Below are 15,513 nucleotides of genomic sequence, written 5' to 3' on the forward strand. Positions count from 1 at the left end.
ATATTTCAGAAAAACGCATTTAAAAAAAAATATTATGAACAAAAATTATATATGTATTAACCTCAACTAAAAATTATAATTATATGACTTCATTGTTATAGATGGAAAATTTAATACCTTATTATTAAAAAAACCCTGTCCTTAAACCTTTTATAACACTAGAAAATAAGATATTAAAATTTTTTTATGTACTTTGTAAGAAATAAATATGTTCATGGTTTTTGATCAGAATATTAAGATAACATGTGTCTTTAAAAAAAGATGCAAATAATGTAAAGAAGCTGTTTTTAATATTACATCTCATATTTCGGAAACTTAACATGATGAAATTTGGTTTGCAACATCTTGCACACTTTTAGCATCCAAAAATTTATAAGAAATATCTTTGGTCGAAGTAATTAAAAAAAATCATTTTCTTGTTAATTAATAAGTTATTGTTACTGCAAAAGTCGAAACAATATATCGAAGACTGTCACTTTTAGCTAATGACTTTCATCACAGAATACAATGTAGATATTCTTCTACATGTCCTCGCGTACAGCATTCCATGGTTAGGCTATATGTTAAAATATAGTATTGTCTGCCTAAACATAAGACGGGTAAAAGTATCGGAAATCAAATTTATAGTGAAATTTATAGAAAAAGAAAAAAATGATTATCAATTTTATTTAAGATATTTTCGAAAAAAGATATTAACTAACTTATAATTTTATGAACACAGATGCGGGATCTTATGAAACGAATACTTTGTGACTGGAATGAATTAAATAATTTGCAAGAAATTGAAATAATAAAAAAGTATGCAGATATTGGAAGATTCATCACATTAATTGCAACATGTAAACAATATTTTGAATGTATTTTGTATTCCAAAAATTCGATCACTTTAATTCAGATTTTAATTGTTTAATTACAGTGTTTATCTATGTATCCTTTTTTTGCATCATTCTGGTTCAGTTATCAAACTTTTTTTTTAATACCACATCTGATAAAAATGAGTCACATCTACGACAGCTGCCAATCCTAGTGGAATGTTTTATTGACCAACAAAAATATTTTTTTCTAATTTTGTTTTTAATATATTTTGTTGCTATATGCGGTCTCACTATGGTGGTAGCTACCGAAACGATTAATATGTCTTACGTACACCATGCGTGTGGTTTATTTGAAATAGCTAGGTAAAACAAAATTATGATTTTCAAAGAATTGTATTAATTTTAACGGTGTTTATACAAAACTTATATTATCAATTGCAGCTGTCGCATAGAACAAACGTTGTTCAAAAATACGATACAAAATGCAATACATATTCCATTTTCTTTTGAACAAAGTTCGATAATGTGTCAAGGGGTAATCAATGGATTCAATATGTATAAAAAAGCAATCGAGTTCGTAATTATCATATGTATAATTAGAAGTTTTTTTTTATTATGTATTGTGATTTCTCTTCTAATCCAACTATGTAGTTGATTTCATAAACTTTGAAATTTTATAAAAAGTATAAATTATTATATAAATATAAATATAAGTTATACACACATATAAATATAAATTAATGCATATAATAAAAGTAGTTATTTATACAAGTTGTCTTTTATATGAATATATTTTCTTTACGCATATTTAAGATTTATTGTTATTTAGATTTCTTGAAATGTTGAAAAGAAATTATATATGGGAGTATTCATTGTTATTGCCATTAGGAGTATTATCATTGAGCATTAATCTTTACCGCGTGAGTAATAATGTACATTTATTTAATATTACATGTGTCGTACATATGTATACCTTGATTAAGTATTTTATCTGTATTTCTTCCCTATGATAAAAAATTAATCATTTTTATACTGTAGCTTTCTCAGTTGATAACATTCAAGAAATATTACGAAATGATCGTTAGTTTTCTGTTTGTCTCTGGCCATTTTTGGCACATGTTTTTCTGTAACTATTTGGGACAAAAAGTGATCGATCATAGCAGTGATGTTTTTCATAGAGTGTGCGTAACAATCTTTAATTGATTACATGAGTATGATCTTAGAAATTCTTTTATTATCTAAAGCTGTTTGTTTTGCTTATACTTATATGAGAATACAATATTAAGTATAAGTAAAATGAACAATTTATCACTGCGATTGTAATAAAGGATTAAAAACAAATTAATCTATAATTTATCTATAATTTATCAAGACTTTTTGTTAAAATTTTCTAATAGTAAACTTTTAGATACAACGTGCAATGGTATGTAGCTCCATTAAGAACGCAGAAATTATTACTGCTTATGATGCAAAGAAGTATGCGACATTGCACAATTGTCATTAATGGCTTATTCATTCCATCTTTTGAGGGATTTGCCACGGTAAAATTTCGGCATAATAATTTCTTTATTGAATATTTCCACTTCAAATATACTATAATAGAATTTATATTTTAGCTTGCAAGCATGTCAATTTCATATTTTGCGGTGATTTTTTCTCTGTTTTAATCATCTGTATTAATTAAAAAAGGAAGTTTAAAACTTCCTTGATGTCGTACAAACAATTCTAATATACTTCGATCATAATATATTTATATGATATGTTTTATCTAGAAATGTAATAGTACAAATACAATTAATGTACTAAGTTGTTTTCATTACTATGTATAAAAATAGATTATATATTGGATATGGAATAAGTTTCCGCCATTTTTTAATGAAAAAAATGTATTTATCTAAACAAACAAAATGAGTACATTCAAAATATGTATAATATCCATCGAACTTTCTCCCACCTTTCGGGTAAAACAGATTTCTCGAAGGAAAAAATCTGATTCTTTTGAAGTGATCCATTCATCAAGCCCATCCATTTTTTGATGCCTTTATAATAATTGTATCGCTCTCTAGAAAAGGACTGCAAGGACTGGAACAAATGGAAGGAGCAATGTCCGGTGAATACGGCGGGTGGGATAGAATTTCTCACTTCATTTCTTCCAAATACTGCTTAGTCTGTTTTGCAACGTGTGACCTAGCGTTGTCATGTAACAGAATCAGCTTGTCGTGCCTCTTGTCCCATTTCGGTCGTTTTTCTTTCAAAGCTTGTTTCATATCAGTTGTAGTCGATAACGATCACCAGTGATAATTTCGGATGATTTCAGCAGCTCATAATGTACAATATCTCTTTGATTCCATTAGATGCACAACAATCTTCGAAGCATGGATATTCGTTTTGGCGTTGATGAACCTGATTTACCTGGCATCACCATGCTTTCGGGCGTTTAGAGTTATCGTAGTAGTAGATCCATTTTTCATCGCCAGTCACGATACGATTCGATGCAGAAAACCCTTTCTTTGTTGTCGTTGAAGCATCTCGCACGTGATCAAACATCTTTCATGTCTCTCTCTCTTTCAATTTGTATGGCACTCACTTTTCTTCTTTTTGCACCATTCCCATTGCGTATAGACGTTTTCCAACAGTGAATCTATCAATATTTAAAAATTCATTTTTTACTCATTGAGCGATCGATATGGATCTTCTTCGAGTGACGCTTGCAACTCTTCAAATTTTTTCAGTGCACCTTCGCGTTCTTTGTCACGCACGTCGAAATTACCATTTTTGAATCACTGAAATCATTCTTTACAAATATTCGATGAAGCATGCTTATCGTAAATATTTACGAGCAAACGATGCGTTTTCGCAGTACTTTTCTCTAAAATAAAATAATGGAGTAAAGCTTCTCGTAAATGATTTTTTGAATAAATTCCGACATTTTTAACGCAAAAAAGTTACTCCTATTTACGATTCGAATGATGCCAACTATTGGGCTCAAAACACACATCTTTCAAATATATTGCCGTTTTATCAAACACACAAGCAGTGCTAACAACATCTCTCTTTGGGCGGAAACTTATTGTTATACCCAATAAAAATATAATGGATTATCGATAGCACTTCTCAATTTTTGCTCTTTCGAATGACAATTACATCAATTATTATCTCAATTTTTATTATACTTTACAGTAATATTATATTTTTTTATTATTATAAGGAATACTAACTATTGCTTCATGCAGAAATAAGGAAATGAAGACACATACACAACAAAATATAAATGTAAAGCGTCTGCGTCAAAAAATGTGAAGAAAATTGCACATTATTATTCCTATCATATTTTACTGCCACTAGTGAAAATGAATTATTTATATATAATTCACTAAACTATTTCCTTCCACTATTTTATGATATACATACAATGAAAATAAAATAGTTTCTTTTATAAATTCCTGATAGTACCTATTCTATTTCTTTTGTAAAGATTATATTTAATATCACCTATAGTCCGCAGCGTTTTATAAAAAGAAAAATATTACACAGTATCTATAGACGTTAATAAAAATGAGAATTTACATATAAGTCATCTGCAGAACAGTATCTCAAGTGTCGTGAAAACATGGTCTTTGCTGGAAGTCGTTACTATAAAATCAATCGAATACTGTTAATGTGCATTGGTCTATGGCCATATTATACACAACGTGCGAAATATGCTTATTGCATATTTTTATTTCTCCTTCTTTTATCTAATATCTTTTGTCAGGTTTGTCATCGATCCGGGTTCGATATTTGTTCATAGCTACTTATTTATTTCTGTTTTCATGATTTTAATTATTTTGTGATTAATAATTTAATAATCATTAAAACTTATATAACGTACATTCTATTTTTTATTTCACTATTTGCTAATAACCTTTTTTTAGAAATACAATATAAGTTTTTATGAATTTGAGAATTCATATTATTTTTATAATATTTGTTATTAATTTACAATAAAAGTATCTCAGAATTTTAGAAATTATTTATATCAAATATAATATTAGATATTAGGTTGTTATATAATTATTATCATGTACATTATGCAAATATTTATACAAATTTTGTGGATGAACGGTATATGTATATATATATATATATATAATATTCTAGTTATCATCATTTATAACTAAGGAATATAGTGTAGATCTTCTTTTAAATATTTTACCATGCATTACACCTACAATATATTTTACATTTAAATATCTTATTATGCTTATTAATGGCAATAAAGTAAGTTTATAGACAATATGATCGATTTCTATAATTACAATCGCATTATATAACAGTGAAGTACATTTTGAAAAGTTAGACACCTTTTTCTTGTGTGTAATTAAGATATATCAATATAATTTACTAATATCTTGTTCGAGGTGAAAGAACTTATGGAACAAATGCGGTATGATTGGAATTCTTTAAAAAAGAAAGAGGAATTTAAAATCATACAAAATCGCACTAATATTGGAAGATTCTGTACAATCATTATGTTAAGTGAGTAATAGAATTAACTTGCAAAACATTCTCAATCGTAGTGCTATCATGAAATTAAAATTAAAATAAGAATTACAATATCATATTATTACAGTATGGACATACACAATACTCTTTCTCTTTATATTAATGTTTTTTTCGCCAAATATTCTTAATGTCGTGATGCCATTAAATAAATCACGGAAATCACGACAGCTTCCAGATTCAATGGAATTTTTTATTGATAAAGAGAAATATATCAAATTGTTAACGTCGTATTTTTTCTTAATACTCATTATTTTTATTACCATCACAGTAACTATAGAAACATTCTTACAAATGTGTGTACAACACACATGTGCAATGTTTCAAATCACTAGGTAATGAATTCTTAAATGCTAACAAAAGAATTATAAATATATTAATTCAGTATCATAACAATTCAATTATTTATAGTTATAGAATCGAATGTATTTTAAACAGAAGCCAGATGAAATCATTAGTTTCTCAAGAAAAATTCAATAATCATAAAAACATTGTGGAGGCTGTCAATAGTCATCGAAACGCTATCAAGTTAGTATAAAATTTGCAGTTTATAAAACTCTATCCAACATTTTTCAATAGTTTAAAAAATTATGTTTCACGTATTATATTTTGATGTTGTTGTATATTGATAATGATTATTCAAGATTCATTGATTCCGTCAAATCTACTTTCTCAGTTGCCCATATTTTTGCCAGTTCATTGGGTGTGATATTATTAAGTATCAATTTATATCTTGTGAGTTTCTAAAACTTCTAATTGTAATCATTAATGATGTAATGGTGTTACATAACAATTTTTAAGAAATTGTAAGTTTCATAGCTTTGCGAATACATTATGGCAGAAGATATTTACGGTATGAGTACATCATTCTTATACATTGTTACTCATTTTTGCTACATGTTTTTTCTTAACTACATTGGTCAACAAGTAATAGATTACAGCAACAATATATTTAAAAAAACGTAAGTATAGAAAAAATAGAAAATTTCAGTTAAATACATCCAAAGTTATGTAATCGTAAAAAGCAGATTAATTTAATATAAATTAATTTATGACATCATATATATAGATATAACAGTCGATGGTACGCGGCTCCATTAAATACACAAAAATGTCTTATAATAATAACGTATCGAAGTATGAAGACTTACACATTGACGATTTGTCTTGGACTATTTGTGCCATCTTTGGAAGGTTTTGCTACGGTAAATTGTACAACTTATGTATTGAGAAATGTAAAAAATGTTATACTTTTATACATGTTATTGCAGCTTATCAGTAGGTCATTATCATACTTTACGGTACTTTATTCTTCACGCTGATAGTAATCACAGAATATAATAATGTTCAACAATTGTGACGGATAAATACGTTCATGAGAAAAGTGCGTCATGTTAAATAAAACATCTCTGTACCATCAAGAATTTTGAATCTATTATATATCTGTTTACATTCGAATATTTATATCTTTTAAAATTAGAAATGTAAGCTAATATATTTTTTTAAATAATTAAAATAAACAGCTCTTTAACTTTAATCTATACGACATGATTTATTTTATTCGTTGGTATTAAAATCGCAATATAAGATTTTAAACGAAAACCGGTTGAAATAAAAAAATAAAATATATATATTTTACTGTTGTTAGGGGAGAATAAGAGAATTTCAAACATGGGGAAAATTAAATAAAGTTAAAGACAATTATTTATTAATTAATAGAAGTCTTTATCCTCTTAAAAAATTCTCCAGCTATTTGACTTTAGACTAGACTTTAGACTAGAATGATTAAAATTTATATTATTTATATTATTAATGTAAACTATAGTTTTAAATAAAAAATAAAACCTTTGCTGTTTGGAATTATTCACCATCACACGAAATTATGTCAAATTGGTTTTGTTTTTTTATTTAAATTATGGCTTATATTAATAAAATTTTATTAAAATTATGGCTTATATTAATAATGTATAAGTATTAATTATTGTAATTTAAAGCTAATATCCTTCAAATAAAGATGTTTATAATTGATAATAATCATTAATTTTATTTAACTTTCTCTTAGGTTTCGCAATTCCCTCATTCTCTCCTACATTAAAATCTTCGGAAATATATTTATTTATCTTAAACGACATGCGATTCTATGCTCATATACTATACGTATATGAGTACGCTACTAAACATATATCGGACTACATTAGATGCGAGAAGATTATTATTATTGTAATATAGTATAACAGTATCACTTGTGTTTATCTGGTATTCGCAAATTCCCTATTGTTTCCTATTATATTAATTATATAGACTAAAGTATGCCGCGATTATTTGAAAGATTATGCATATAATTGTCTTATGTCTTATTTTACAGCGTAAAAGAGTATTCTCGTTTTGTATTTTAGAAACTCTCACCATTAACTTCTGTTTTGTTTTATAAAATCTTATTATAAATTATGATTTTAGTATTGATAAGCGTAGATGCTTGGCTTCTTTGACATTGTGTTGCCAGGCGATACATCTTATCTAACCTGCGAATGTAATGTCTCTATTCAACGAGCAGTTTCTAATTAGAAGCACTATCGGCATTGCTTATAAATACGAAGAACGCGTGCAACTCGTCGCGCACAAATCTTCTCGAGTGCACGCCAAAGCAGAAATTAGCGAGTCCCACATCGTATTTCACAGCTGTCGACTAGTACGACTGCTAATAACATATTTGATTCAATTTTTATTGATATTTGTGAAAATAAAATTTAATTTTTTTGTAGTTCTATTCGAAACATATTTGCACGCGTATAAATATTTGAATTAAGATTAAAAATTAAATAAAAAATTACAATAGAAAGTAAAAAATTACTTTTTGTATACATAAGTTTTTTTCAAATAAAAAGTCATTTTATAAAAATTATTATTAATAACATTCGGTTTGATTATGATAACAATAACTTGTTATGTTATAGTTTTTTAAGCTAATTGTATGTACATTAAACGTAAAAAATATGAACATAAAATTGATTACATTTAATAAAAATTTTGAAGACATTACGTTATAAATATGTATAAAAAAATATGTTTTTATCTATTATCATCTGTTTAATTCCTTCTTTTTCACAAGTAGATATCAAGAAAACTGTCATTATTATTATCGAATTCAATTATTATTATCGAAAATTATGTGTGAATAATGGGATGGGAGAAAGACTATCTTTCTTTTGATCTCCGTAATTCTTCGAGAAATCTACGATCTCTTAGTGCATTCTCTGCTGGTCTCGTTAAATACGCTCTCTTCCACCGAAAACCTCCTTCGTCTTATCCTCTGTGTAACAAATGTGCGGTAGTACTGTGAAGAATAGAACTGTCAGACGTGGAGCGTACATAATGCGTCAAGATTCTCAAGTTTAGTGTTCGATAGGGATATTAATTAATGATATCCAAATCGCAAATTGTCATACGTATAACAAATGTGCGGTAATACTGTGAAGAGTAGAACTATCAAACGTGGAGTGTACATAATGTGTCAAAATTCTCAAGTTTAATATAGTATTCGATAGAGATGTTTAAACCGTAAAAAAATGTGGTAACAGTTGCAGTTAATAAAGAAAATATTTGATTTAATTTTTAATTACTCCAATTTCTCGTCATTTTAACTTATCATTGTATCATTTAATACGTTAAAAAAGGAAAAAGGAAACAAAATCCCAAAAGAGCTGTTGCTTCAAAAGTTGCTTCGTCTCCTCGTCAACACGGCGATGCAACGTACGGCATTATCGCAAGTATAACACTTTTTCTTCCCCGCGGCAGTTTCCCAAGATAAGCGAATCCCTTTCTAGGAAAATTCCTTTGTTACCTCACGTCGACTGGTCTAGGAGGGCAAACTATCGTACAGGGCACAAAAGTGGAGCATGTACAATATAAAGGCGTGTCGAAACTTGTTACTCGCGCGAATGCTTCCGTGACTATCTGCCGAGCTGTGCAGTCTTCTACCAAGTTGCCTTTACAAGTGGCGCAAAAGCACGCGAGAGCTTCTCACAATCGAGTTTATAACGTATCCCCCCTAATATAGCCGCGTAATCACAACCGATGATTACGTCCAAGTTTTGTTTTCCTCTCGAATAATTGCTCCATGAAAGAAATTCATAAATGCTACGATTAAAAACTTTCCTATACATATAGTAACAAAGCTATTAACAATTCATAAATGTAACAGAAATGCGAAGAAAATACGATATTGTCATGATATATCTAATAATTTTTTTTTAGTAATTATGTTCAGGATAAATTTAAATATTTTAATTATCATAAAGCACAGTTGCCTTTGAAAAATGTTTGACTTTAAACGATACATATATCATAATGTATAAAATTATCAAATTTGGTAAAATTTTACTAAATTCAGTATTTTATCACTGATTGTGAGAAAAATGATTTTATTATAGCAACAAATACATGATTATAAAATCAAATATATGATGATAAAATCAAATAGAATTTCTAGTTATTATATAACTATATATAATACTATATATAATACTATAGATAAAAATTAACTATTTTATAACTAGAACATTTGTTAGACTTAATTATATGAGTTTGATTAGTACTTTTCTTAATTGATTTTACAAAACTTTTCTAGTTGCAAGAGGTTCCTCGAAAACAGTACGCGATCCGTGAAAATAATACGATGTATCAATATTTACCCAAAATTGAATTTAAAGACGAAAATAAATGAAAGATGTATTTTGACAGTGTTGTTTTTAATTTCTGGAAGTATTCTTATACAAAATATATTAATATACAGAAACATTATCAAAAACATTTCAATATATATATGAAATTATATGCTCGTAACGATTAAATTTGATTATCAAGTACCGATTAATAAAAAATTTTTATATAACAGGAACGAATGTTCATCTGTATTTAATTTTTAGAAGAATTCTGATTTGTCAGTTTTTAAACAGACATACTTTGACTTCATCAGATTTCCAATTAATGCAACCAGATCTTTTTTTAATGATATGATAGATAAAATAGACAGAATTGATAAGAGAATTTTCAAAATTTTATTTTCTATAATGAATGGTTAATAAATCAGATTTTGTTCTAATGATATTCAGAAATGCTTAAATATTCAATTGCTGAAATAATTAATTTTAAAAAAAATACACACTATTTAATCAATAAACGCAAAAAATCAAAGTAGAACAGAAAGAAATGAATGAATAAAATCAAAACAAAGATGACGAAGCACGAATTATTACACTTTAGATTTAGTTTCTTTTTTATTTACCATATACGCTCTTATTACTCTCCACAATGTAATTTTATTCTACTAAGATTGCAGAATTTTTGTAAGCGACACGGTTACAAGGCCAAACAGTGACCCATTAAGGTCATCTTACATTTACGAGACTTTATGTTACCAAACTTATGTAGCTGATTTTAGTACACGCAACAGAAAGAAGGAAATTGCAGCGAAATTGTATCCAATTTAAATATTGACGATTTTATTTTGACCGCCTTTTTAATTGTAAATATTATTTTTACAAATATTATTTTTACAAATTGTTATACAAAATTTGACATAGTTTTTCTCAATTTTTGAATGAGATAACATCAAACAAACAAATAGACGGTTTGACATTAAACAGATATTTTAACTATTTAATTACAATTTTTCTACTATCGCTTTAGTTTTTATAACCCTTTACAGTGGTGATTTTATCATGTCTGTTCTATATATCTTTCTTTCTCTTTCATGCGATAAATTTAAAAAAATCTTCGACGAATAATAATTTAGTAATTCAGAAAAATAAAATTATTAGAGAATCATGTTGTCTGGTTCAGACTTTGAGAATTTCGTCTGAAATATCGGAAACATTTCAGTTTCCCTACAAAACGATTTCAAAGATCGCATCAACACCTGTGATCCATCTGCGTAGCGCGTGTCCGACCGTAACTCCATTATCCTTTAAAGAGCCCTCTTCGAACAATTGACTTTGCTCCTCACGATGCTTTTCGCTTGAGTTGCCTCGACACATTTCCGTTTATGGTAGCCATCCTCGAAATGATATATAATCATAACTTCCAAATTCTTCAAGAATAATATCGGCTATACAATTTTTTTGTAGAATGTATTTATATAATAATTTAAAAATAATTAAATGTGTCGTTTTTACAAAGAAATAGGAAATCGCGTATTACGATGATGCTCGACAACCGACATTCTCTTTTCGGCATAGGAAGATGAACGAGCAACAATTTACAGGGCCATGATATTACGTTTCGCACCGAAATGCCCGCAGCCGATTGGCCATTGTACGCAAAGAGATACACAAAAAGATAAGGAGATCTTATACAGAACTGACAACGCGTCTTGCAAGGCGGTGAGAACGGAGTGAGATTAGGAGGGACGGAACACTCGACATACCGCTGAGCTAGTGGAAAATAGCGTGACGCCTAGCAGCCGGGCTTCTTGTCTGGCTTTATTTCAACCGACTCCACCCCCGGTATCAACGAGATGGGGATCGAATCGGAGAGCCGTGAAATTAACAGTCCTGCGACGCGAAAACGTTTTTTACAAATCTACCTCAGAACAATTTTCTCTGCTATAACAAATAGAATATTTTTGCGAGATTATATCGAATATGGTGCCAAATTACGGAAAAAATATATGAAAATAAGATTAGATAGTCTTTCTGTACAAATTCTTTAAATTCTCTGAAATTTTTACATCACAGAATTTTTAGGCATTAATCAAAACAATCTTAAAGTCTTTTTGTATGTAAGATGTGCAGTAGTTTTCAATGCTTATCAAATTATGTAAGAAAAGTAATCTTTTACGAATCTATTATTGCAGATAAATGAATAAATGAAAGAGAGGAAGGTGTAATGATACTTGTCTACAGTACTAATTATCGGCAGAGTTTTAAAGTCATTCGACACGCTACATTTCAAGAACCTGAATTGAAGCGGCAACAGTGTGGATAATCAAAGATTTGCGTGTAAAATACCAACAGTTCATCAGATCCATGCACTATGGTACGCATGTTCATGAATTCAAGAAGAGTATGCCTGGATTGCATCGCGTGCAATAGCATATGCTACTATACGAATATCAATACGACTACGCTGTATGTGTGCGCGTATGTAACGTTTTCATTAAAACTTGCTACCGTTATTAGTAACTATGCTGTAAATAGTACACAACATGTTGCCACAAGGGACTGGAATAAAAGAAAATAAAAGAAAAAGAAGAAAAAGAGTAATAGATAAGTAAATACAAAGAGAAAGATAAAAATGAAAAAGGCAGTCAAAGACAGAAAAAAGGGAAAATAAACGAAACTATGACATCCAAGATGATATATGTATTCATATATATCTTGTTTTCTGAGAATAAAGATGCGAATGAAATAATCAAACAAAATTAGATGCTATGACATGTTTTTCGAAGATATTTTCAAAATTGTCTAAATCTAATTTTACATTTTAATCCCTAGAGACATACATTGTAATGTACATATCAAATTTGTAAACATTATCCATTTAAATTACTTAATTTTATCGATATCATCTAAAATCTAATGTATTTTTCCAATATATATTGGAAAAATTTGTCAGAATTTTGAAGAAAATTAATTGTTTAGTATGAATTATTTATTAAAATGCACATGAATTGGATTAAAAAAAAATTTTTTTTTATATGATTTCAGTAAAATTAGGTCTGAAAGGATTAATATTTTATGATCGAGATTTAGTAATGTTATTTAAGTTAAACATTTTTGATCAATGCTCTTGATAAGAATTGATAAGAATGTGTAAGTAGTATTATCAAGATAAGTAGGTCAATTAGTTATTTGACGAATCAGAAATAATAGCATAACATGTCAAGTATAATAGTCAATAATATTTTCTTCAAAATTAATAACTTTATAAATGAGAGAAATATATTGACATATAGGTAAATCGCACACAAATTTCATTTCCTTCGTAAAAAGATGTTTAAATTGAGATAAAATTATTTATATATATATATAGAGATAAAATTATTTATATATATATATATATAAAATATACATTCTTTACTGATTTTATATATCATTTTACATTAATATTTCCAGATACTACATCTATAGAAAAAATATTAAATTAGATACATTTGATAAAACATAAAATCATTATCATTAATCTATTTAATTACATTACATAAATGATATGCCAAATTGTAAGTTTGGTAGAAAATCTAAGGTGTAATCTGGAGTTGACAAGAAGTATTTAGTCCCAAAATATAATCGACGCGAAAATGTATCGCTTACGAACTTCCCATACAACCGGTACTTCCTATCGCAACGTGCATCATAAATGTCAATTAACGGCACAATACCTCGCAAACATGAGAACAACGCCAATTTACCCGCTTTTATGCTCCACACGTTATCTCTACGTTTCTGCGTTAGAGTATTTTCTAATTATAATCTCCTAATTATAAAGTATCTACCGAATATTTAACGAATATATGACTATTATTTTGTGAAAAGAATTTATCTTTTTTTTTTTACTAACGTAATATAAAAATAATATTTCAATCATAATAACAGTTAGGAAAACTTTAAATATGTTTTGTATAATGATAATACTAGAAAGAAGTTTTGCTTCTGTAATTTTTGCAAAACAAAAAAATACGAATGATAAGCAGGTAGAAAAAAATTTTTTTATTCTTCCATGACACACGATGGAAAACCGCTATTCTCTCCATTTTGCGGTAACTCAGATTTCACATCACATCATATTTCTACCGCATATCTGTCCTCATATCGATGACAATTTAACAGAATTATTACCAATGAATGATCTATTATATATACATCAATAAAGAAATATTATTATTATTATTTCAAGCATATATTATTTCACATCGTGACATTTAAGTTATTAAAATAATAAATTCAATTTTAGCATTAAATTTATAAACATTAAAAATTATCAATTAAATTGTAATATAATTTTGTTGTTAAAAAATTTATATTATATGTGATACATTTATGATATTAATATATTTTATATGTGAGCTATAAAGGATTTATTTATTTTTCTTTCAAATATTACTATTTCAGGTTACTGACATAACTTTACAAAACATTGTTAATGCTTACTATGTGAATAGTGCAATCCATGTATTTACATCATGTAGATGATGCAGATCGAGTTTCTGTACGATGAATAGAACTGCAATGCTGCAAATCTTAGACGCAACACATACTCACATATACAAATATTCTCTTCAGCTTCATTTCCGTCTATTCAAACACTATTCCGTTGGATTTTGCCAACGATAATAATTATATTTATTTGAAATATTTTATATATATTGTGTATATATATTATGTATGTTTATTTGTTCTTTTCGATTTTTGTCATATTTTTTTATAATTATCAAAGATTGAATTATACCGCGCTGTTACACAATGATTTAGAAGCATTATTAATTTATTTCTTTTTAATATATAATTTTCAATATATTAAAAAATTTTATTAGAAAATTTTGCTGAAAGAAAACAAATTATTTATCTAATAATTGATCAATAATTGTCTCAAACAAGGAAGGAAGAAATTATGTCACGACTATCTTTGTGCAAAGAATATCTATTTACAAAATTTTATTTATAGTTACATTACATTTGACTGGAAAATATTTAAAAATTGCTCTCATATTGCTCAATTACAATTATTTTATTTTTAGGTTATTTAATAGCTAAAATATTTGTTTATATTTTTGTTCAAATGTTTTGTGGCAAATAAATAATATATAAAAAACATTTGAACATTTTGAAAATATCTAAGGACATTTTTACGTGTTATTTTTATTACAATCATGTATAATAATGCAATATAAAATTATTATAAAAATGTTTTCTTATCTTTGATAAATCCATCTAAAATGTATAAAGAAAGTTAAAATTTGTAAGCTCTTGTTATATTAACTTGTATCACCGAATCGATGCCAAATGTAAGTCAATACGGCAGATATTAACCAGAAATTTTTAAATATTAGGTATGGGAAAAAGTTCGTGACGTTATAATGGGAAAAACGCCACGAACTTTTTCCCACACCTAATATATATAATATATACATACATTATAAATATATAAAAGAAATTTTTAA

General features: G+C 27.4%; 1 protein-coding gene across 3 annotated transcripts in view; it reads left to right on the plus strand.

Moving 5' to 3' along the window:
• The window catches only part of LOC108685497 (mannosyl-oligosaccharide 1,2-alpha-mannosidase IA), a 795,354-nt gene that overhangs the window by 771,548 nt on the left and 8,293 nt on the right, over nucleotides 1–15,513 (plus strand). The window lies entirely within an intron of this gene.

Source organism: Atta colombica, unplaced genomic scaffold, assembly GCF_001594045.1.
Source record: "Atta colombica isolate Treedump-2 unplaced genomic scaffold, Acol1.0 scaffold153, whole genome shotgun sequence".
Taxonomy (NCBI): domain Eukaryota; kingdom Metazoa; phylum Arthropoda; class Insecta; order Hymenoptera; family Formicidae; genus Atta; species Atta colombica.